Source organism: Uranotaenia lowii, chromosome 1, assembly GCF_029784155.1.
Source record: "Uranotaenia lowii strain MFRU-FL chromosome 1, ASM2978415v1, whole genome shotgun sequence".
Classification (NCBI taxonomy): domain Eukaryota; kingdom Metazoa; phylum Arthropoda; class Insecta; order Diptera; family Culicidae; genus Uranotaenia; species Uranotaenia lowii.
This window is the reverse complement of record NC_073691.1, coordinates 113,112,915-113,134,284: the sequence shown is the minus strand read 5'-3', so window position 1 is coordinate 113,134,284 and position 21,370 is coordinate 113,112,915. Positions and strand designations below refer to the sequence as shown.

At 37.9% G+C, this 21,370-nt stretch overlaps 2 long non-coding RNA genes across 2 annotated transcripts; both read left to right on the top strand.

Annotated features, from left to right (window-relative positions):
- Nucleotides 1–1,010: 1,010 nt before the first annotated feature.
- Nucleotides 1,011–1,767, top strand: LOC129739806 (uncharacterized). Its single transcript, XR_008735973.1, has 3 exons — nucleotides 1,011–1,224; nucleotides 1,289–1,444; nucleotides 1,514–1,767. It is a non-coding gene; the product is annotated as an uncharacterized LOC129739806 (long non-coding RNA).
- A 2,626-nt stretch (nucleotides 1,768–4,393) lies between these two features.
- LOC129740316 (uncharacterized) lies at nucleotides 4,394–11,165 on the top strand. Its single transcript, XR_008736203.1, has 4 exons — nucleotides 4,394–4,463; nucleotides 4,994–5,291; nucleotides 9,378–9,507; nucleotides 10,679–11,165. It is a non-coding gene; the product is annotated as an uncharacterized LOC129740316 (long non-coding RNA).
- The last annotated feature ends 10,205 nt before the right edge of the window (nucleotides 11,166–21,370 follow it).

Sequence of the window (21,370 nt, the reverse complement as noted above, 5' to 3'; positions counted from 1 at the left end):
CTGAAAATGGATAGAGAATTGAAAGTTATTTTATGGCTGTTTTTTTTTAAGATTTAGTAATACACCTACCACGGAATGATTCGTAAGTGTGACATCATCGCCGATTTTGTTATCATCTTGCAGCACCGACGATACGCTGGGAACACATTTCATCCGCATCCTGCATTGTTCCATCGTCATCGTGGGATACCTATTGGCCAGGTGAACTCACAAGTCCCGCTTAATACCAAAGACCTGGAACAACCAAACACATTTTTTTTAATAAAATCAGTATTAGTGGAAAAATTTTACCGAAACTGACCTATGAAACTTTGGAATTGAAGACGCTGCTTGAACTGCTGTCATCCTTGGCACCAGAATCTGCATTCGGGTTGTGGTATTGTACTAGTGCTGCCTTGAAGTAGTTGTCTTACACTCAGCCTCGAACTATTCCTCTTCGTCATCGTCAGTATCATTGTCTAGGTCTCCTCCGTTAACCAACTTCCGGTTCCTGGTCCAAAATCACGTCAAGAAGTGGATTAACAGATTTGCCATTCAGCTGGATATGGAAATCATCTTCCACCAAGATCCGATCATTATCACTTAAGCTGCTGCCTGTTGCTATCGTTGTTTGCCGGTTGCGACTCATGACAATTACCATTTGCCATATCGTTGCCATTCGTCAAAGCCTTGATCCGGGTTTCGAGGGATAAACAGATTTTTCAAAGTTTCTGTGACCGACAAAATCGATGACAAATAGCACACAAGCACCTGCCAACCGAGCCGAACGACGTGAAAAAAACATTGCGAAAACGTTTCGAATCGTTTTCGATTGACAGTCCCGTCCAGTGATGTCAACCTTCCAGATTTTGTCTGGATCTTCCAGACTTTTTGAACATTCGTCAGTTGGCAGTTGGCATCTCTGGTCCCGCCAAGTAAAACTGACAGAATTCGAATCGAAACCGAACCGATTAGAACTGATCGATTTTGATTTCTGTCATTGTATGGCAGCGGAGAAATGGTCAGGAAATCCAACAGAATTCGAAGGGAAACGGGATAGATTCAAACTGACAACTAATAGTTTGACAGTAATCGGTCCGGTTGCGATATTCGTTCCGATCCGGGAAGTTAAAAAAGAAAAAAAAGTGCGCGGAAAATTTGTTTATTTTTTAACTTCAAAGAGGAATGGTACTGGCACTGGAGGTCTGGTCCGCATTCCTGAAGAAACCTTATACTTCGGTTACGGTAAGATGTTTGTAATTTTAACGTAATTAAGGATTTTAATTTTTATTACACATTTTGTTTTCAGAAAGATCAACGGCAGGCGGGCCCTAAAAGGTGGGATTATTACATTCCCCATCTTTTCTGGAAGTTCCTACCATTACCACAAAGGTGTTTGCGGTAACTTAATCCGTATCCTATCGATCGGTGAAGATGTTTTCCCCAGAAGGCAGCAGAATTCCAGGTAAATTAAATCTAGTAGTTTTTGCAGTTCGTGAATTAAGTTTAAAAACGATTTTCTTCGCGCAACCAGGTTTGCCATCGCCGTTAATTCTCACCGGTAGAAAAAAAGGCGGCTGGAAGCATACCGTTGCTGGCCGGAGGCTGATAAGGCTTAAAAAGATGCGTTGGACTATAGCCAGCTCGGAGATCTCAGACTAGCCATTCCACTGCGCAGAACGGTTCTTTCCTGAAGCAGGCAAGCAGTGAGCTCATTGTTTGCATGCATGTACCTAGCAGTTCCAAGAAGAATAAAATTAACAACGACAAAATAAATAAAATTACAAAGTGTTAATTTCGATGTTTTTCATAAATTCCGAAAATCCTTTAAACTATTAAAATGAACTTGAAAACAAAATTTTCTGCTTTCAATTTAATTGCTTTTAAATAACCTATTTCGAACCTTGAAACTGTTGTTATTTTGAACCGGGTATTCATTCTCTTGATCCCAAAATGTTTTTTTCGTTTTACCCAAAAAAATATTTATTTAGATAGAAATTTTGATTCATTTTTAAAAAGAGTGTATTTCATTTCCAATCAAACGATAAGTTTAAATTAAATCGATATTTTCAGTCAAAGTTATCAAAAATATATTTGTGCATTTTCCCAACCAAAATTTTTATTATTTTCGGCCGAAATCTTATTGTTTTTAAAATATATTTTTTCTGCGTGTGAAATTCACGTAGGTTTCACATGATTTTCAGGATGGCAAAAATCTATGTACATTTTCACGTAGCGCTAATGTGAAAAGTTTTTTCGGTGCGTGACTTTAGATTTGAGTCGTTTAGCATTAATTATATAAATACACCCAAAATTCAGCCTCTGTGCCAATGGCGTGTAGGCAATTATATAGCATCATTGGTACAAGAAGATAACGCGACCGGTGCTGATTCGATTTGCTCCCACCGGCATTAACCTCCCAAGTTAACCGAAATGCGTATGTCTGAAAGAAACAAAATAAACCCGAGCCGACTTTGATGCCCGAATTGATAGCAAACTGAGATCATAATAAGGTGGCAACAGCAAACTGACAGCATGTTTTGCTGTAAAATTTTGTACGAGAGCAAAACTAGGCATAATTAAGGTTTCTTAAACCTTTATTTTACAGCAAATTGATGCCACATCTAGGTATCAACAGCAAATGATGAGCACAATTTGGTGTAGAATTTGTAAGAACCGTCTTACCACTTCCGCCGGCGTCTCAAAGACTCCCTTTTCTTTGGGCCTCAGGGCGGCACGCTTATCCACAAAAACAAATCGCAGGGAATATCAGTCGAATGAAAGAAAACTCCCAAAATTTATGCTTCTCTATGTGTACACGTATATTGCCAGACTTTACACTGCTTGCCCCCCACTTCCTTAACTAAAGCTAACCTGTTAGGGACCTTGCCCTTACTGCTGCTGACGAAACCTCGAGGACTGATGGTGACCTCGATAGTTGTTCCTGGAGGGGTTGCGTTCCAGCACACGGGGGCTTCCGTCGTGGGAACCCCGACAGGACGTTCCAGGCTACCTTCTCCTCGGAACAAGATGGCTTCCGTCGGTGCACCAATGCGGCCTAGCGATGGGTACCAAAACAATGGCTGGTCTAACGACGACGCCGGAAACAAAGGCTTTTAGCCTAAGCCAAAGGGGTCCTAATGTGAGGACAAACAAGGATGAGCGGGTATTTCGGCAAGGGTCTTTTGCGGTCCACTGGCTTACCTGATGTCCTTACTCACACCTTTTCCAATACTCTTCTCACAGTTTCGACTATGGTTGACTTTTTAATTGGTTTTTAGTCACAAGGTAATGTTCGCGCTTTGGTGGTTTTTGGAAGAGTGGACGAGGATCAGCCAGTGTTCTTTGACCGACCTTCACCTATCATTCAGGTCGTTGCCCTCGCCTCGGCGCTCTTGCTTTAGAGTAGAGTTTTGTCGACATCGTTACCATCGTTAGCTATCTGCTACCAACGGGTTCAGCTGACGGCCATCTGGTGGTCAAGTTCCTAAGCTTGGTCGGTGTATGTGTCTGACAGCAGGGGGCTTAATCATCTGGGGACTGCTTTTGGGAGAGAAAACTTTACATACAAATGACACTCACTGCGATATACTACAAATAAACAAAATTTACATTTAACGCGAACAATCTATAAAACCTCATTGGAAGTGTCATCTGGCGCTTACACTCTCCCCCGGCTAGGGGAAAAAAAATATTTGCTAAGTAACTACGAATAACTACGAAGAAAATATTTTTTTTCGCAAACCGCAACATTTTACGTCTGAGAATACGCTAACAACGAATACCATGCTGAACCTTTCCTTCCCCATTAAAATCCGCTCGGTCAATTTACGACATATTTACGGTAGCTCTTGGAACATTCACTAACGATGTACTAGGTTAAGGTGTCTGAATAGGAGTGAAGCACGCGTGAATACGCTTAATATTGATTTTGGAGTATCGGGGTCATAAGGCTTCAGCGTCGTAAAACGACTCCGCTCTGTTTAAAACTAGGTTTTACTGGCCATCAACGTTACTCGAACTCCGGCCTCCAGCGATTAAATTCCACAAAGGGAAACCTCCCACAATACCGCTATACCCACTAGAAAAGCTTTAAAAGTGCAAAGGCGTATAAACTTAAACTAACTAAAAGAATACACATTCCAAGTTTTTATTATTTTTTTTTTTTTACAAAATTTTGAACAATTTCGCCTTTTAAACGCATTTAAAATAAATAAATAACATTCCAAATTCTAAAGAACTTTATTTCAACTGTATCAGAAAAAATTGCAAAACTATTTACATTTAAGTACGGTCGGGAGTAATCATTGAACAGTGCTCGTGAAATATTTCAAGTAGGATTTTCGAACATGCGGGCGAACCCGGGCGAAATTGTGAGCTGTCAGTTTTTGTTTGTGTGCGTGTTGGAAAGAAAATTCAGACCAGTGCTAAACGAGAAAAAGTATTAATGGAGAACAGGCTACATGTGGCGGACTGGTTCGGAGGTAAGTTTTTTGAAAATTATTAAGTGCGCCGGCTATAGAAAATCGCGAATCGTAGTTCTGAGGAGTCTATTGGCCTATAAATTCCTTTTTTTTGCATGGGTGATAATTTTCCGTTTTTGTACACTTTCTAATTTCATCCTTTTCCATCCGAATTTTAATGTGCAACGTGGTTTAGTTTGAAGGAACGGAACGGATTTAAGGAAACAGGAATTGAATTGAGTTGTGAACTGAGGCTTAGAAGTGTCTATGGAGGTATTTGCCAATTTGGACTGTAGAATTTCTTCCAATTCCAGAGATATTTTGATGATGCAATTTTCTTTCCTGACCTACCATAATTTCCATTTGACCTTGACCTAGAGCTTTTTTTTTTAAATTGCATGCAAGTTTTGGACTTAGTTTTTTTTTCTTGCCTGAATTTTTATGACTTATCTACTTATTGATCTATTTGCAAACTATTATATAACAAATTAAAATTAAAATTGATTTGTTTCTACCTACATTCTACTTAACTTAAACTATTTTTATTACAGAACAACGGACAATTATGAAAGGAACGGCTAATGATAGTATGTTTATGATGCAGTACCCTGAATTGACTTGGATGATGAAGCTTGATGCATGTATGTCGGCCAGATGCTGTCGCGTCGGCTTTGGATCCCAGTTTTCATGCCAAACACTACTAACAACTCTAAGGAGGACCAGTAGTAACTATAGATGGACAACTGAGCTCAATTGCAAAAAGGATTTCAAGTTAAGCTAATCTGGAACCCTGCCTTGTTTATCGTGGCCCTTTTCACCCACGAGCTGGAATGCTTCCCTGACTAAAAGGTAATGCAAATTGTTTTATATATAATTTGTCCTTACGGACCTGACCTAGATTTGCTCAGTTGGTTTTATTTAAATGTATTTGTTGAAATTTGCGTTAATACTTCGATTTATTCTTGACCTTCTGCTTTTCCGTTGCTTTTCTGTTTCCGGCAATTTAATGGGCCTGATATGTTTACAAGTTAAAAGGAGCAAACGAAAAGTTTACAACCTTGTCAACCCTGAAATTAATCGCTGCAATACAAATGTTTTTAAATTCTAATTAAATGAATTTTTTTTTTATTCTTTTTTTTACGATACCGGCCAAGCCAGAAATTGATCTCGGTGCTTTACGTGGTTGCGTTAAGCCAAATTTAATGTTTTGTTTTTTTTTTAGTTTTCTTTTGTTCTTTCTATGCTTTGAGGTCAGCGGCTGAAAATATGCCAAGCGATTTTCCTCTTAGATCCGCAACTTCATAGGAACTAGTGCCCTTTTTCCCAATAATGACACAGGGGACATATTGTGGGCCTATTTTGGCGTTAAAATTATTACCGGCCGATGATAATCGGAAATTTTTTTTATATACTCGCTGACCGATATTGAAGGAAGGTGAATACCTTTTGTGGCGGAGATCGTAGCGTTTTTTATTATCGTCATAAGACTTTTTAAGATGCTCGCATACTATCTCCCCTATCTTTTTGCTTACACCTCTCCACCTTTCCATTCGTTCTGCTTCTGATTCGTCCACATTGGGTTCTAATTTATGATCCGAGCCTTTCGATACTATGTTGTGACCAAAAATAACAGAGTGTGGAGTGAATTTAGTTGAAGCATGGATCGTATTGTTTAACACGAATTCCATCTCCGATATTTTGGAATCCCACAGCTTTTGGTCCTGTCTAACGTACGATCATATCATACTATTGATCGTACGGTTTAGCCTTTCTGCAGGATTAGCCTGACTCCGGTGTCGCGAGTTCGCCCAATGCTGAACTTCGTATCGGGTCAACAAGGCTTGGAATTCTTTGGAAAGAAAAGAACTCGCATTATCCGAGATAATGATTTGGGGAGTCGCGAAGCGTCTAAACCACAACTCTTCCAGAGTTTTTCATAAACTCGTACTCGAAATCTTTCTCACAGGAACAAGCAGGCAATACTTTGAAAAGATATCCATGATAACTAACAAATGAGCATTACCATGCTTGCTCCGTGGCAGCGATTGAATATAGTCCATGCAAATCAACTGAAAGGGTCGGGTAGCGATTCTTTGCTTCCCCATTTCAGGTACGCTCGAGATAGTGGAGTGCTTAATTTCCTTGCAAATTTCGCACTTCGCGATATATTTTTTAATATCGCTACTCATGCGAGGCCAGTAATATCGCCGTTTTATTATTTCAATGCACTTGTCGAACCCGATGTGTAAATTCTGATTGTGTTCTTGATGTAAGATTTCACTTCGCGCGGAAGCCGGAACACAATGTTTCCATTCGAACCTGTAGTCCATTGTGTCCGCCTTAGATGCCACAAATTTGAACAAATTCCCATCCACGATCCTGAAGTCCACATACTTCTCCGGATCGGCCTTAACGGCCGATAAGAGTTTACTGAGCCACCCGTCCTCAGACTTAGTGTCCAGAGTCTCGATTGAACGGGATAACGCATCGGGTACTATATTGTCTTTCCCCTTCCGATGCCGGATGTCCATGTCGAATTGCTGTAAAGTGATGCTCCATCTACTAAGACGGGAGGATGATCGCCACTTTGCTCGCATAATAAAAGTTAGAGCAGCCGAATCAGTCACTAAGGTGAATTTAGATCCCTCTACGTATCCCCTAAACTTTTCTATGCTGCGAAGTGCAGCCAAACCTTCCTTCTCAGCAGCGTGGTATCGCAATTCAGCCCCTTTCAACTTCTCAGAGAAGAACGCTATGACCTTCTCCTCTCCATCATGCGTTTGAGTTAGGACACCGGCTATCGCGTTATCACTGGCGTCCGTTTGGATCACAAAAGGAAAGGCAAAGTTGGGGTTAGCCATAACCGGAGCCGAAATAAGCCGTTCCTTTATGGCTTGGAAGGATAATTCTGCTGCCTCGTTCCACTGCACCCTCTTTGGCTTGTTTTTGAGCAAGTCAGTGAGGGGTGCAACTATACTGCTAAAGTTTTCGATGAACCTACGGTAGTAATTCACCATACCGAGGAATCGTCTTAGCTGTCTGACTGATTTGGGTACCTGATATCCGATGATCGCCTGAATGCGATCAGGATTAGGTCTCAAACCGTCCTTTGAAAGAATGTATCCGAGATACGGTAACTCTTGGCAGCAGAATTTCGACTTTTGAAGGTTAATTGAAAGGTTGGCTTCCCCCAAACGCTTCGCCAATTCCTTCAGTTTCGCGATGTGATCCTCGAACGTCAGTGTGGCTACGACAATATCGTCTAAGTAGACAAATATTGCCGGTTCTAACGCACCATGACCTAGCACACGGTCCATACATTTGCTAAGCGTAGCCGGACTTCCAACCAGCCCCATAGGACAGGATTTGTATTGAAATAACCCCCGGCCGGGAACCGAGAATGCAGTATACTTCCGTGACTTAGGATTCAAGGGAATCTGCAAAAACGCTTGTGATAGATCGATGGTGGTTAGAAACCTCACCGGTCCCAGATGACTTAAGATCCGGTCCTGGTGTGGTAAAGGATACGCATCACGTTTGGAACGTTCGTTCAATTTGCGAGCATCTAGGCACAACCGGACTTCAGATGTATCTCGTTTCGCCACCGGAATGATAGGCAATGCCCAATCGGATTCCGATGGTTCCACAATATCATCTCGAATCAAGTTGTCTAGAGCTCGCTGAACCTTTGCGTGGATATGTGGGCTCCAGGGGTAAGGATTTTTTCTAACTGGGTCTAGATTTTTGCATTCATCTTTTAGATCAATGACATGTTCAATGACGTGGGTTTTTGTAAGCTTCCCAGGCGCCGCAACTATGAAGCGTTTCTTGACCTCTTCAAGCTGCTGTATTTGCTCCGAGGTCAACTTCTCCTCCTGGTCCGTTTCACTGGGAATCTCGTCATCAAGTATGTCCAATGGTTGGTTCGGAATATTTGGACTTATTCCGAATTTCAACCAAAAGTCATAACCCAGCACACACCTACGTTGCAGTTTTGGTGCAAATAAAACAGATAAAATTCTAGTAGAGCCGTTAAATGTAATAGGTACATCAGCACATCCAACTACTTCCAAACTATCACCAGATGCCGTCTGCAAATTAACAGACGTCGGTAACAAATTGAGATCTAAAGATTTTATTATTTTATTCGCACCAAATCCCAACACAGTTCTAGCTGCTCCGCTGTCCAATAATCCGATCAACTCAATCCCCATCAGCTGGATTTTCACAAATGGTCTGGCATCTCCACTAAGCTGAACAAGCAAAGGTGAAATCTCGTCAACTTCCGTAGCAGCCTCCATTTGAGAGTAACCCAACTGATGTAAAACTGCAGTTAGACCAGAAACCGAATGAGCCTGAGGACTTTCGAGATTCTTCAGCGGACTACCCTGCCTCACTGGGTAGTCTTCTGTAAGTTTTTTGACTCGCAGAAAGGACATTCAGAGGTAGCAAACCCTGGGAAGCCACAAGACCAGCAGAAAAAATTCCTATCCTTGGGACAGTTGTGGAAATTGTGCCCATGTTCATGGCAATTGAAGCAAACCCCCGGTTTTATAGGGATGTATGCCCTTACAATTCTCTGTAACGCACTTGTCCCCGAAGGACCTGGTTTGGGATTGGTATCTTCATTTTTGTTACAAAGATTCGTAAAGTCCTGCTGTTGTGGTTTCTGGTAATAATTATTATCACCTCCTACTCTTTGTGAATCATTCTTTTGATCCCACGATCTATTATTTTGTTCGTTTTTATACTTTGGCTTGTACGAGCGGTTTTGATATTCCTTCTGACGATTCTGTTGACGGTTATCCCGCCATCGGTCGTTTTCTTGGAGTTCTTCGACACGAGCCGGAGGTCTTCCTTGAAATCGATCATTCTTTTGAACGTAACCCTGTCCATTGATGGCGTCAAATTTCTTACCAAACTCTCTCATTTTAGGTATGGTGTCTATATTGGCAGCTAACATGGCGATCTTACAATCATCTCGGGTGTTACGGAAGAGAGCGTCAAATTTCCGGCCGTCATCCCACTGATACGACATGCTCCGGAAAATTCGCACCATATCCAGGTAATAATCTTGAAAAGTTTCGCGAGTACCTTGTCTCCGTGCATGCAACATTCTTTCATATTGAAAATCTATGTCAACGGGCAAAAATTCATTCTTAAGTTCACGCACAAGATTTTCCCACGTTCGCAACTCGTTGTTTTCGTTGACCTCCATAAACCACGAGCGTGCTTTTCGTGTGAATAAATAGTGCGCGGAGGCAAAAAGTTCGGCTTTGGAATAGCCTTCAGATCTTGCGTTGAATTCTACTTCCTTAAGGAATTCGTTTAATTTCCGACCGTTATCCATCCCGTCGTAGCGCAAAGTCCACTTGTGGATAGGTAGATGACTTTCACGTTTTACGTGAACGTCAACCTCCTCCCCCGCATGCACTGCGTCTACGTGGGTGGATTTCGGTCTGAAGTTATTCTCAAAGCTCTCCAAAGAACTGCACCTTTCTTTGAGCCAATCGCAAAAATCTTGATTTATCGGACTTTTTACCGGTTGCAATTTTATGTTTGGCGTTTCCTTTGTATTAACTCGCGTACTGTTCGTTTCTTTGATATGCAAATTTTTCTCGATGGGTTTAGGTGCGTTCGACATTTCTAACGCTTCTATCCGTTGTAACAGTTGGCTAACCACTACTTTAAGCCTTTCGTTTTCAGATGCCAACCGAATCATTGTTTCATCCCTTGGTTCATTCGTAGTGAAGTATTCATTCTGTTCTAGCTCATCTTCTAATTCGTGTTCAATCTCCTCTCCTTCATTTTCTCCGCCCTTATCATTTTGTTCCGTTTGCTGGTAATTTTGTACATCTGGTATATTTTCAATTTCTCTATCAATTTCTTTTTCTAACTCCTTCTGAAAACTTTCATTTACTAGACTAAGTTCAGTTTGCCGGATTTCTGCGATAGGTGAAACAATTGAGTAAAATTTCACTAGCAGCCTCATGCACTCAACTGCGATCATCGTCAGCAGATTCAAATTTTCGCCGCTTCTAATGTGAGGTTTCAGGCGTTCCATACGGAAAAAATATGTATCAGACGTGTTTTAAAAATTTGGTCTGGGACTTTTTTTGCTTTAGTCCCTTCCAGAAAATCTTTTATTTGTTTTAAATTATCATTACACCAATTAAGTTCATCAGTTTCTGATTCCCAACATGACGAATAATGTGTTTCATTTTTTTCCATTTCAGATTTGAGTAGCCCTCGCAACAATCGTTCCCGCCTAGAACGCGATTCATTAGGTATGAATGCATTTCTAACATGCAACTCATGATGCAGTTCTTCATCCGTTAGATGACCGGTGTTTATGCAAGAATATAATCTTTTTAATTGAGGTAAATCCATTTTTTTTTAATATTTACCGAATATAAACGCGAACTAGAAAAGAAAATAGCAACTAAAAGTTCTAAATATAGTTTGCAAAATATTAAACTTATTTGATTAAAAAAACTCGCCAGCAACGCTCTCAGTACACTAGGAAAAAAAAACAGTTTTTTAAATAAATCTAAATAACTAAACTAACAAGGCCAAATGAAAATGTGTAGCTAATCAACGCTGAATATAACGATACAAATTAATATTATATAAACACGATAAAAATAACTGAGAATTGTTTTTTTTTTTTGGTGTATAGCTGGTAATAAAATCGCACAAGAAAATTTCTCCAATCAACACATGAATCAAAGTTAATAAATAAGCACTTAGAATGATTAAGTAATGAGAACAGCACTAATAAATATCAGGTTATTTTGGCGGGCCTTTTGATTTAAAATTTCACAACTTCACACAAAACAAATAAGATTTTAGGAATGACCGATTTTGAGATAAGAGAATGTGTTTATGGATTTCAAATACTTTCAAGCAATCTTGTGCTCCAAACTTCTTCAGACACCAGAACCCCTCTATCGAAAAATGAATATTTCAAAAGCAGTGTAAGTATGAGGTAAATTGCCAGAAATAATAGCAAAAATTAACTTGAGAAGGCTTGGATGTTTTCCCAGAGACGTACGCAAGATGCTAGTTACCCTCTGCAATATGTTACGGTAAGACTAAAGAACGTTGGGCGCCAAATATGTAAGAACCGTCTTACCACTTCCGCCGGCGTCTCAAAGACTCCCTTTTCTTTGGGCCTCAGGGCGGCACGCTTATCCACAAAAACAAATCGCAGGGAATATCAGTCGAATGAAAGAAAACTCCCAAAATTTATGCTTCTCTATGTGTACACGTATATTGCCAGACTTTACACTGCTTGCCCCCCACTTCCTTAACTAAAGCTAACCTGTTAGGGACCTTGCCCTTACTGCTGCTGACGAAACCTCGAGGACTGATGGTGACCTCGATAGTTGTTCCTGGAGGGGTTGCGTTCCAGCACACGGGGGCTTCCGTCGTGGGAACCCCGACAGGACGTTCCAGGCTACCTTCTCCTCGGAACAAGATGGCTTCCGTCGGTGCACCAATGCGGCCTAGCGATGGGTACCAAAACAATGGCTGGTCTAACGACGACGCCGGAAACAAAGGCTTTTAGCCTAAGCCAAAGGGGTCCTAATGTGAGGACAAACAAGGATGAGCGGGTATTTCGGCAAGGGTCTTTTGCGGTCCACTGGCTTACCTGATGTCCTTACTCACACCTTTTCCAATACTCTTCTCACAGTTTCGACTATGGTTGACTTTTTAATTGGTTTTTAGTCACAAGGTAATGTTCGCGCTTTGGTGGTTTTTGGAAGAGTGGACGAGGATCAGCCAGTGTTCTTTGACCGACCTTCACCTATCATTCAGGTCGTTGCCCTCGCCTCGGCGCTCTTGCTTTAGAGTAGAGTTTTGTCGACATCGTTACCATCGTTAGCTATCTGCTACCAACGGGTTCAGCTGACGGCCATCTGGTGGTCAAGTTCCTAAGCTTGGTCGGTGTATGTGTCTGACAGCAGGGGGCTTAATCATCTGGGGACTGCTTTTGGGAGAGAAAACTTTACATACAAATGACACTCACTGCGATATACTACAAATAAACAAAATTTACATTTAACGCGAACAATCTATAAAACCTCATTGGAAGTGTCATCTGGCGCTTACAAATTTTATATGATAGCAAAACTAGGCATAATAAAGGTATCCATATATTTTTATGAATAGAAGCCTGAGACCAAAATTATAGCATAATTTGCTGTACAACTAACCCAACAACAAAATTCAGCATAATTGAGGTACACTTAATTTTGAAAAAAAATTAAAATTGTAGCCTCATCTGGCAAATAAAATAAAATTCATTTTTTTTCTTCTTTGAAAGAAAACATTGATAGCAGAAATAGGCAATGATAAGCTATCCATAATTTATATATTTTTCACAGCGAAAACTAAATCATTCAATTTCGACCATTGCTTAACACACAAATTTATGTTGTGTTTGGAATACACAACGTGGTTTATAAAATTGCAAACCAAAAGCAAGCAAAATTAGGCATCATTTAAGCATCCTTAATTTTTACACAATATAAATCTGAAATCAAAATTATAACAGAATCGAATAAAGAATGAGTTCATTTAATAGAATAGACATTGATAGCAAAACTGGGCATCTTTGAGCTATTTATATATTTTTTAAATAAATTTCTTTTTCATGTTTATGAATCGATACACAGGCAATTGAAACTCCTATCACAAAATAATTGTTAATGGCGTAGTAACCCTTGTATGCAATATGTTATTTTCAAATTTTGATCTCTAGTTTATTTGTAATTTTTTCTTTGAACTACATCGGTAAAATAACCTTATTCTTTTTAATCCTTGGTCATTTCATAGACAGCAAATTAAAATTTTATCAAAAACTTTAAAAAAAATTATTACTGAGAGACTGTTTTTGAAAAAAATATGAAAAGTTTAAGTGAGTTCACTTTACATGGACTGCGAAACATAACACGAAATTTGTCTTTATTTAATAAAAAACGTAAATAGTAATTTCTCTGTTATCTGAATGAAAAAATCACAATGAGTTATCTTGTACTATAGCTAAATATTATGTAAAAGTCCTTGAGGTTTTTTCTCACATTTTCAGCTTGATTAAGTACTGTGAAAGATTTCAAACTATAAGAATACATTTAAATTTTTAAAGAGTAATTAAAAATATATATTCTACTCTATTTAAACACTCAAAACTATACCAAAAAAAAATACTGTTTTTTGGCATAAATCGTTTAGATAGAGGTCAATAAAGTTACACATTCCATTGGCATCACATTTTTCTCAACGGTTTTAAATTCATGCAGTAGAGGTTAATTTAATTTTTAATAGAATGATTTCAACTAACTCCAACTCACAATTTTTTTTTGTCAAGATATAACCGTAAACAAAATATTTTTTCATTTTAATGTAAAAATCGAATCTGCTCCTCGAAAAACTTGAAACATGAATCGAATCGTACTTCGTTTTTTTATTCCACAGTCATTGTGTGTACTGAATTTAAAACAAGATTGAGAACTTCACATATGTACCTGCTATAACGCATGGATTCATAAAAAGAAATTTCTATCCAAGCTTTTTTTGCTATCCCGAACAAACAGGCTAATTTTCTCAGCAACCAAATTAACCGTTTGGACGAGGTTCGGCTTAATGGATTTTATGTTAAAGTATTATTAATTTAACACAAATTTAAAAAGTAACATAATTGATTTCTCGAGCGTAAAATGCGTAGCGCTAGCCATATTTTTATGTTACTGATCCAACATGAATATAGTAAACAAAACACACCGAAAATAATTTTCACTTAAAATGTAAGTGACGATTGGAGTGAATTTGCGCCATTTGTCATTTCATGTGAATTTTAAGTGATCGTCAAGTGAATTTCAAGTGAGCGGCGAAGTGAAATTTAAATTAGCAGCAAAGTGAATTTTTGAATGAATGCTCAGGTCGTTTAAATCTTTTAGTAAAGAGAATTTCCAGGTGGAATTTCGGCATTTTAATAAACCATTAACTTTGTGATTCAATTCAATTTATTATTGAAATAAAAAATGGAAAAAATTCAGTTTCTTGCAACTAATTTATTGGATCCAAATAAATGTTCCGACTTGAAAAACCCCATCAGTTTTCGACTCAAACAGGAAATTTTTGTTGTTGTTTTCTGCAAATAATAATAAAAAAATTAGTTGTTTTGAGTATTCACTTGATTTAATACTTACTTTTATTTTCGTTGAGCTTTAAAATTCCATAAAAAAACATAATTGGATATTGTCTTCAGGACTTGATGGCTTGAAAAAGTAGAAATAAAAGAAAAATATGATTTAATATTTTGGTTACGGTTTATTCATCACAATTTACCTTTTATAACAAACAACCATCATGGCAATACTTTCATCGAGCTCTGAATTGTTTTCATACTAATAAATAGCTTCTTTTCTGCGTCTACTAGCGCAAACACAACTCGTTTGAGTTTCCTTTCCAAACCACAATAAATACATTCAATCCCAACATTGTTGAAATGCGCTATTCGTAGATTCATTTTAATTTTAAGTGATCGCTCAAGTGAGCGGAAAGAAAGTGGACGCCCAGTAGAATTCAAGTGCCAGTCACTTAAAACTCAAGTGATGAGTAAGTGAATATTGACTCGCTCACTTTAAATTTAAGTGAGGGGTAAGTGAAATGTACATGAGTCACTTGAAATGAAGAAATCCACTGAATTCTTACTTTTAAGTGAATCTTCAAGTGTATTTTAAGTGTGATTTTGGGTTCAGTGCAGAAAAGCAACAAAACAAATTCTTTATCACTGGCTGGTAAAAAGTGTTTGCGATGCGATGGATCCCGGCAAGATCTCTTTTTTTCGCTTTTGGCACGGACCAAGATGTGATCCACAAAGCCAAGCAAGATCTCTGTTGGTCATGGAAGATGACTGAAAGGATAACCGGTTGGTGAACGTAGGTGAATTCAGGAACATACGGAGTAGCATGCATGCACAAAGCCGGAAGGTAACTACTGCAGCTTCAGAAAAAGGTAAGATTTACGATACCACCATCAATTATGTATATGTATATATTCAATAACTTCAATTACATAATCTTCGTCACAGGCACTCAACAAACTCCAGCAGCTGCTCCCTGCCCGAAAAAAAAACCCATTTTTCGGGGTTTCGGTTCAGGGGTGCCAGGTGGTTTTGATAAAAATCAGGACACCGCAATGATAAAAATCAGGATTTTTCAGGACACCACTAAATTGATGAAAATAACATGCAGCTATGCTTAGATTGCATAACTAAAGGCGAAATACAGGTGCTGAAGACGCCTAAAGTTATGCAACTACAGCGAGAAAAAACTTGGATAACATCGAAAAACACTATTTAAATATCATTTGAACCAAAGATTATCATCGATTAAACTAGTTTAACTGTTTTGTAGAAGATTTGTTTGATTTTCTCACCATTTAACAATAAATTTAGTTAAAGTTTAGATATTTTTCAAAAATCAGGACAAATCAGGACATTTTAAACGTCATTTTTAAAAAATCAGGACAATTCAAGCGTTTTTGAAAAATCAGGACGGCCTCTCAAAAATCAGCACAAATCCTGAAAAATCAGGACACCTGACACCCCTGTTTCGGTTGGCGTGATTCTCACTAGCGGTTATTATTCAGTTACTGGTACTGGAAAGTTGTGATTGTTAGTAAGTATTTTAATCGAAATTTATTTTCTATAAATAACAATTAAACTTTATAACTAATAAGTGAATCGTTTTTTTGCGGCTTAGGCAAGTCTTCCTCATTCGACTACCAGTGCTCCAAACGGAAACAAAAAAAGAGGAGCCAATTTAATCAATGCATCATCATTCTATTTCCATTGGAAAAGGCGAACAACTCTGATGGCGGCTCGATAATACTTAGCGGTAACATCACAAGTTTTTATGAAACCAGTGCAGTTCTCTGTGAGCCAGTCCTTAGAATTTTCAAAGGTACAGCGTGGGTGTTGCAAAGTAGCAGAGGTAAGTATGTAATGCATATTTATGCTTTTTTCCAAGAGCAACCAAGAGTTCTGAACCATTTTAAAGCGCCTTTGGATCTAACTTTGGATGAATACAAACTTTGTTTTGGTTAGTTATAAATCTGGTTAATTATAAAGATCTGCAAAAAGGCGCTTAATTTTTTTCTCATTCAAGTTCTATCCGATATGTCTGATGTTTGATCAAGCTTTTGGGCGTTTAGCTGGATTCATTCGGAATTCGGAAGATTGATATTAATTTTTAGCTTTTCCGAATGCTTTTCTGTAGAATTACTCTACTTTTTTTGAATTCATAACTCAATAAAAAATATATTCGAAATGATATTGATTATCCTATCAACATATATGTACCAATCACAAATTTTAACTCCTTAAGGTATGCAATGCATGTGATTACCATATATGCTTTTAAGGAGTACATTTTGTTGGCTGATATTTCGGGTCGCTCAATTTTTTTAAAATAGTTTTTCAGGCTTCTGTAAACAGAACAGTTTTTTTTTGTAAGAAGGATTCAGACATTTTTTTATCTGACATTTATGTAATAAAATAACTCAAAAATTTGAATATTTCTAGGCCTCAAAATTTACGGTTTATTTCATTGTACTATGAATATTCTTCCTTCGATTTTAAAACCATTGCATAAGTGAAGGCTGTCATAACTGTGTATGAATCCCGGAATATTTGAATAATATTCATATGTTCTTTGTTTGTACGGGTATAGTAAAAAGTCATAAGATTAAATTTTAATTATGGCTTCAATCTTTAAAAAAATAACACAATTTTCGAAGATTTCACCATCTTATCTAAATTCTATCAAAATAACTGTATTATTGTCAAAATAGAACACTGATAGACGCACTTTAACTTAACTATATAAACTATTTTCAATAAATTGTACACACTAGTGATATATTTTTGCCTTTTCAGTTTTATCTAATACATACAGTTAAAAACAAAACTTTGGATAAGGAAAATCGCCTTCACTTATACAATCGTGAATGGTGATGATTCATAATACATAGACATGTTCTTTTACAGGAAAGCCTGCTCCTTGGTTTACACTACGAATGATTGAAGATGATAAAATACTTTTCTTGATTCGTGTGCTAGGTTCCTAACCAAATGCGTTTAAAATTTGTTTCAAAGATGTACCAGTTAATCACATAATTGACCGTTCACAGTCGCACTCACACAGGTTTCCAAACCCTGCAGTTCCATAAATTTCTACTGCAGTGATATTTTCTCATCAAACTGTGAAGTGTTATCTCACTATTCGATAAGATTTGGCAAAAAGTCAAGTGCTGTATTTAAGTCTCAAACATAAAAAAAAAATCAAATCTCAGATAATAGAAAGTTTTAAGCAAAAAAATCTTTGCAGTAATGTAAACTTTGCGACTTACTGTATATTGAACTTAATTTTTAACAAACTTTAAACGCATTTGGTTAGGAATCACACGAATCAAGAAATAGAGGTTTTCCATCTACAGTCAATCATTGTATAAACAAAGGCGCAAATTTTCATGTTATATGAACATGGTCATGAATACAGATAACGCCACCACTTCTGATTATGATTGCATAAGTGAAGGCGATTTTTATTACCCATAGTTTAACATGGTAGGTGCAGTTCTGTGCATAGTGACGTATGTAATGAATATTAAAGGCGATATTCATAATATGAATACCCGTTCAGACTTAAATTGCAAATCCACGTGAACTTTTTTGAAATAAAAGACTTAAAAACTCTACAGGCATACATTTCAGACAAAATTATCGCAAAATTTGCTATCACGCCTAGAGAGTTAAATTTGCTGTGATTTTGCTCGACATAAGGAAGCTTCGAACATATTCAGCAACATAATACCAATTTTAGCTTAAACTTAGTCCTTACCTATGTGGTTTATCTATAGGTGGGAACAATCAAAAACTTTAGTGTTAGTTCGTTGTATCCATACAGTTGTTTATGAACGATTGTGACGTAACGCGACGCCATCACGGAGTCAAGTATAAGGCGTCCAATTGTAGCCATAGAAACTCACTAGGAGGAATGTTTGGGACACAAATAAAGTTGTTTATTATTTTGAACTAATAGCGTCGCGTACTAGGCGTCAGGAAGAAAAAGCGTAAATAAAAGGGTGCTTTGATTGAGATTTTCGAAAATACATGAAACTTTGTATGTCGTCGGTGAATGGCGTCTTCAACGTCGAGACGCTCATGAACGTTTGTGACGTAGCAATCAAAACATTGAAAAAACTGATTCTCACACTCGTGCAAGGGTGTTCTTGTCCCCACCTATAGATAAACCACATAGAGTCCTTACCACACCTCACTTTTAAAAGATTTGAAAGCATAATGATGTCAAATTTTGCTGTACATGAAAAATAAGTGATGTCTTATATTGGCATCATCTTGCTCTCCAAGCTCTCAAAAAACGAGGTGTAGTTATGGTCTCAGTTTTAGCAAAATTAGGTATCACTTTGCTAACCAAGTATGAAAATTTGTGCTCTCATTTTTGCTGTGTACCACCTTATGTCAAGCAAAATGAGAGCAAATTCGGCTCTCAGGGCGTGATAGCAAAATTTGCTATAATTTTGCCATAAAAGTCTGCTCGGGAAAACGTTTTCACGTCCCTCCCTATCGCATCACAAGACGAAGAAGGATAGAAATAATTACCGGCCAACACCAGGCAGCCAGCGAACCGAGCACTGTGCGTGTGTAGCAAAAGCAACAACAAAAAAATTCCTTCAATTCAATCCGCCGGTAAACCACCACGGCCAAGCTGTGCATGTGTATGTAGCAAAAGCAACAAAAAAAACATTGCTTCAACTCAATCCACCGGCTAAGTGCATGTGTATGTAGCAAAAGCAAAAAAAAAAAACATTTCTTCCACCGGCAAACAACCACCGGCCAAGCTGCCCTGCTTTGGCAGCTGTGTATACACTGCCGGCCAAAAGTTTGGGATCACCCACTAAAAAACATGCAAATTTTGATCGTTCATATCTCAGCCGTCTTAGGACATATTGAAAATCTTCTGATCTTATTTGAAAGATAATGAGCAATAGCTATCTCGGAGGTATTTTGCCCAAATATAATGTTTTAGTTTTGAACTTAAAACTTAACCTAAAGTTATAACATTTTCAAAAAATCGCACTCAATATTCAAAGCCGATCATCTCGGGATAGGGTGGACCAAATCTCAAAATTTGAGTGGCATTAGAATCCCTATTCTTTACTTCTCAAAACACAATCAAAAAAATTTGAGAAAAAAATCAAGAATGTATTTTTAATTTATAAAATAGACACTTGAGTTATCGTCCAAAAGTTTGGGATCACCCCTTTGTATGGTGAGATTGGGATCATTCTTATAAAAACATGCAAATTTATTTTATTCATATCTTTCTCATCTAACATCGTATTGCAGATCTGAAGGGTTCATTTGGAAGTTAAGGAATTGTTGTTTTTTAATAAATTCATTCAAAAATTATATTTTGAAGTGATAACCATAAAAAAATCACCTAAAATTAATTGTTTTTTTGAAAGTTCCCAGATTTTTTTTTATAGTTCTCACCTTAAAATATAATTTTTGAATGAATTTATTAAAAAACAACAATTCCTAAGCTTCCAAATGAACCCTTCAGATCTGCAATACGATGTTAGATGAGAAAGATATGAATAAAATAAATTTGCATGTTTTTATAAGAATGATCCCAATCTCACCATACAAAGGGGTGATCCCAAACTTTTGGACGATAACTCAAGTGTCTATTTTATAAATTAAAAATACATTCTTGATTTTTTTCTCAAATTTTTTTGATTGTATTTTGAGAAGTAAAGAATAGGGATTCTAATGCCATTCAAATTTTGAGATTTGGTCCACCCTATCCCGAGATGATCGGCTTTGAATATTGAGTGCGATTTTTTGAAAATGTTATAACTTTAGGTTAAGTTTTAAGTTCAAAACTAAAACATTATATTTGGGCAAAATACCTCCGAGATAGCTATTGCTCATTATCTTTCAAATGAGATCAGAAGATTTTCAATATGTCCTAAGACGGCTGAGATATGAACGATCAAAATTTGCATGTTTTTTAGTGGGTGATCCCAAACTTTTGGCCGGCAGTGTATGTAGCGTGTGTATGTAATAGCAGGCAGTAAGCAAAGCACAGTTCTCATTCAATGGGTTTCCCATTCCTTCACTCCCGTCCCTCTTCCCGTTTCCATAGCAAGACAAAGGACTACCTTGAAAGGCGGCCAAACACCAGGAAGCCACCGTTGTGCGTTTTTTTTTTTGATTGATCGGTGGCCGGAAGCCTATGACAAATATCCCTCGTCCTGCATGAAGCTCAAATAGTATACTGGTTAAGACGTCGGACTGGCAAGACGGTGCAGTTGATGATTTGAGTTCTACTCTCCCCACGGCACTGTGGTTTTTTTCTTGTTTCTTGGATGAATTATCCAATAGGAAGGAAATCCCATTAAATGTTTTTCTTGTTTCGCTTGAATGTAGTGGTCATGCATCATTTTTGTTGGGAGCTCGAGTCCTTATGCCAGTTACGGTTTTTCAAACATACCGTCTTCGGCACAGTGCACATTTCATGGCATTATCGGCACAGAGATATGCTAAATAGGCATTGGATTTTTGCAACCTGTTCTATGGGTGTAGTAACAATGTTAAAAAGGAAGGTAAGAAAGCTGGATTGCCATGCCAGTACACCCAAAATTCAGCCTCTGTGCCAATGGCGTGTAGTCAATTACATAGCATCATTGGTACAAGAAGATAACGCGATCGGTGCTGATTCGATTTGCTCCCACCGGCATTAATCTCCCAAGTTAACCGAATTGCGTATGTCTGAATGAAACAAAATAAAAACGTTTTCACGTCCCTCCCTATCGCATCACAAGACGAAGAA